Genomic DNA, 4,615 nt, shown 5'->3' with positions numbered 1-4,615 from the left:
GTGAGCTCACTTCTGAGAGCGTCTTCCGTGATGTCCGGGTATATGCCATGAATGACTCCTCTTGAGTATGTGTTGTCAAATGCATTGTAGCACCGTATCGGATACGTGGTGCCACTGACAATGATGTTGGTACATTGCAGAAATCTGTGAGCGATGGTTGCACGGAAGGTCTGGACAACAATTAGGTTTTGCACATCCCGTCGTTTTATATAGGTGTCTTCTTTTTCAGTTGCAGTTGCTTGTACCGCATAAAGTATGCCTTGGCAAACCGCACTGAAATTAAGGCGAGTTATGTCGACGTAGCCTTGAAACTTTACGACAATTGTGGTGCACTTTGCTAGTCGTTGTGGTGGCGGGCGAGCGTTCCCGCACTTCGGCAGACTGGAACGCTGGCTGACCTGTTGAGTGCTTGTCTGTGCTTCAGACTCGAAGGGCGTAGCGGCGGGCGTTTGTGATAGCACTGGTATCTGCGACGACAGCGGCTGGATTGCGTCCGTTACACACAAGGGTGGTGCGGTGTCCATGTCGAACGCGGTCGGCATCATGGGCACTGGGGCATTGGGGTCACCAGTAGCCGGCGTCGCGCGCGCGCCAGTGTTGGGCCGGCGCGGGTGCTTTGTTAGGCGTAGCCTTGAACGTACACCAGGCGCGTCCTCGCTGTGGGGATTTCGGCGCTTCTGTGCTTTAAGTCCCAGAGATTTTGGTCTCAAAAGAGTCCTAGCAGGTTTACTGACCTTGTGCGCAGGAATCTTGGAGGCAGAAAGAGAAGTTCCGGGGCAATCCGGCGTTTTTGTGGGAGCTGATGCAGCCGTGACTGATATCCACGACGCTCGTAGCGCCCTCCCCCACAGTGAGAGGAAAGTGTGAAAGATAAAAGACGCGTTCATGTAACCTCCGTTGTGTGTTTGGCGATAGCTCATTCTGGTTCTGCAGCTGGACACGGACGCGTGCGGACGCAGGATGGCTGGCTCGTCGAGAGCTGCGAAAGCGGCCGACGCTGGCTGCGGTTTCTCGTGCACATCGCTGCCCAAGGACTACCGTTTAATTCTGCCACCGTTGCCGTCAGGTGAAGGACTCAGACGCACACTAGTCCTGCACTGCGACATTGCAGGGCGTCCGTACGGAATTAATGACTTCCGAAAGCCGCTCAAGGACCTCGGCATCATTCAACAGGTGAGCGGTATATGAGCGTACCAGATGTCGCATGTCTGGCCTCTCAATATGAAGACAGATGAGACCAAGAAGACGCTTCTGGACGCTGGCCTACTCTCTGTGATATACCGGCCTTGCCTCGTCGTGGATCCAGTGAGGCAAGAGGTTCGCCTCAAGCTACACTGGCTAGCCTTTGACGTCAACGCAGAGACCATACGGCGCGCCCTCCGGGAAAACGGTGAAGTTAGAGAAGTCATCAGCGACAAGTGGAGGGATCAGGATTTCGAAGGGGTCGAGTCTACCACCCGATTCGTCCTGCTGTTACTGAGGGAAGGTGTTACCACTGACCGTATACCACACCAGATGCGGCTCGGTAGCGGCACGGCGTTGGTGGTCGTGCCGGGACGACCGCCGTTGTACCTGCGTTGCCGGAACACCGGCCACATTCGTCGAGACTGCAGGGTGCCCAGGTGCGCGGGATGCCGTGCATTTAGACATGAGCAGACGGATTGTGCTCGTTCGTACGCCAGTGCAGCGGGCCGAGGAACAACTGCCGACCAAAGCGAAATGCTCAGGGATGAAGAGGAGGCAGAGAGGGCAGCGGCGTCTGAGGTATCTGCGTAAGCGTCTGATGCAGCGGTGGACAGCGAAAGCAAGGAGGAAAAGACTAAGGAAGCTGCTGAGGAAACTGCTGTGACGGGCATTCCGGCGCAACAGTTTCCTACTCAAGCGGAGACCCCAGAAAGGTTGCAAGCAAAAGAGATGATCACCGACGCCATTGTGGACATGGAGACAACGGAGACTACGCCAGCAAAGCGACGGCTGCACGAGGGGGACGCGGCGTCGCAGCAGCGTCCGTCCCAGGAAATCGAAGGGCAGTGGCGGGTGGCTGGAGCCAAAAAGCCCCGCGGAGCCGGCCGCTTGCGTTCGTCGTCGCTTTCTCGCCGTGACGATGGGTCGACGCCTTGAGCGTCGACTGATAGTAATGTGTTGGACATAATGAAACTTGTTAAGGTAAGCGCCGTTCGCTCAACTTTCTCTAATCAAGATGGCGACTTTTCGATTTGCGACGCTTAATGTACGTGGTCTTTCTGCCAAACGGCGACAAAAGCAACTGTATCGCCTGGTCATAGAACAAGATCTAGACAAGGTTTCTTGTGTTATGGGCTGCCGCAATACCTACAGCAATTCACCTGGAGCAAAGTTTTACTGCTTCCCGAAGGCTCACTGGAAGGTGAGACGCCAACGTTGGATAGAACTTGTTCGTTGTGTCAAGTAAGACTTTTTGTTATTTTATTCGGTGTAGGGTGTTACGTTTATTCCATGGGAGAAGCGCCCTTGGAATGAAACATTGTTTCAGACCTGCCTTAATTGTGATACACCCATTAATCATGGTCTCCAAATGGCGATGTATTTTTGTTCCCGCTGAATCGGGTATGGCGAAGACATTGTTTAATTCTAGTTTTTATTGCATGCGCAGCGTTGACGGAACAGACTGGGAGCCCACACAAAATAGCAAAATTTGCAGTAGGGATTTCGTGGGAAATGCTAAGGCCAGTGAACAAGAGCACCCAGCCAGCCTACCAACGATTTTTCCAGCCCCTTACAAGAACGCTGGAACAGCTCGCTCATGGGAGCGTTACAAAAGGCTGGTTAACATTTATGCGTGTTTTGCATGTTGTGTAGGCTTGACAGCGACGAGTATTCCATTCGTTCTATTCTTACTCGCTGCACAGTTTATATCTTTAGGGCTGGTGTATCTTTTTAGCGCTTGTCATGCTCGTATGATATTTTGGTCAGCATTAAATAACAAAATATTCGTGGTAAAATCAGTTTTCCATATCTCTGCAGGTACACGGCCACTGCCGCAGCGTGCTTCCACTAGCCGGCTGTGCCTTCTGTGCAGTCGCAGGCCGCGTCAATGACGCATCTGTTTCGAGAGAACTTCAAGACAATAAAACAGAATCAAATAAAACGAGACTATTCAATAAAATCACACCATCTCCCGCTAAAGGGGATCATGAGGAGATGCGAAGCAGCGTTTGGGCATGTAGAGCCCGCGTTTCGGAGGGGGAGTGGAGAGGGGAGGGGAGAGAGGCAAAGGGGAGAGGGGAAGTGGAGAATGGGAGGGGAGAGAGTAAAGGGTAGAGGGGATGTGGAGAGGGGGAGGGGAGAGAGGGAAAAGGGGAGGGAAATGGGAAGTGGAGAGGGGAGGGAAGTGAAGTGGGAGAGGAGGTGTGTGGAGAGGGCTAGCGCATGCGCAGTAAGGGTGGTCACGCCGCACACCACCACCACCACCACCACCACCGGATTGCACTCGGCTATAAGATGCTTCACATCTAAAAATGCTTATTTACTGTCAACTTCATGGTCTGCGAGGGAGCGTTGATGGGCGGTCGGGACACACACTGACATGTCACCACGCTTCCGTCCGAAGCGATAAGTTCTTTAAAGGGACCGACAACTGATTTTTCTCGACCCAGTTTTTTACGGCGCGACAGGAAGCTCACCCTTCGTAGTGTTTGTAGCTGCAGTGGTTTATCCGAAAAGCACGTAGTCATTTTATAAGCAGTATTTTTCGATCTGAAAGGCTCCAAACACGCATGGAGGCTTGCTCCAGCAACGCTGAGAATTGATAGCGATGCCGCTTGCGCTTGTGAAAGCTGTCGTTGTTCTCCTTTCGCAGGAGTTACTGTAACTATGCTCTACTACCTTTATTTTGAACTTTCCAACCATTTTGAAAATAGCAAGCTGTTACAATGAGATGTGTGGCTTTATATACCTTCCCGGTATTTGTACAGCGTTGTGTGCGCCTGCGCCCAAGGTTGCCTGCGCCTGTGTCATGGATGGCTTGTCCCGGCGTCGTTACTCTCTCGATACACGAGCCAAGCCAAGTAATCGAAAACGTATTTCTGAGACGAAGTGTAGGTAGCAAAACTATGTCGCTCCAAAATCTTAGCGACCTGGAAACTGCGTGCACGGTTGCATGAGCACGCTGAAATGTTGCTCAAGACGCGCTGATGAGCATGGGATCATTACGTCACGCGATGGCAGCGCCACTTTAATGCATAGTACTAACGCAGACCTAGATGTACATTATTATGGAGTAATACCTTCTAATATAAAGAAACGAACAATATTTCAATACTAACAAAAAAATCGTCGACCGCGTACAGCAATCACCGGTCACGTGGCCGTCTTCATCGGATCATTCATGTTCTTGCCGCCAGAGGCGCCACAGGTCATTTTTCGCGACTTTCAATTGAGAAATAAAAATATAAATCCATCTCTCACGAAAAAAACAGGGTTGGTTTGAGTCAGTGCAACGGACAACCTTTACATCAGTGGAGTCAACCCATTTCATATGCTGGACAGTTGTCGGTCCCTTTAACATTATGTACATGACATGCCATCCTACAAAGCTTGCCTTTATCAATGATTACTCCCCAGAAAATATATCCGA

General features: G+C 51.4%; 1 pseudogene; it reads left to right on the top strand.

The window, feature by feature from the left end:
* Window positions 1-948: 948 nt before the first annotated feature.
* Window positions 949-2,121, top strand: LOC125758622 (uncharacterized; annotated as a pseudogene).
* The last annotated feature ends 2,494 nt before the right edge of the window (window positions 2,122-4,615 follow it).

The sequence above is a fragment of the Rhipicephalus sanguineus genome, chromosome 5 (genome assembly GCF_013339695.2).
Source record: "Rhipicephalus sanguineus isolate Rsan-2018 chromosome 5, BIME_Rsan_1.4, whole genome shotgun sequence".
Classification (NCBI taxonomy): Eukaryota; Metazoa; Arthropoda; class Arachnida; order Ixodida; family Ixodidae; genus Rhipicephalus; species Rhipicephalus sanguineus.
Note: the sequence above shows the minus strand (reverse complement) of the source record. Positions and strands in the feature narration are given on the sequence as shown.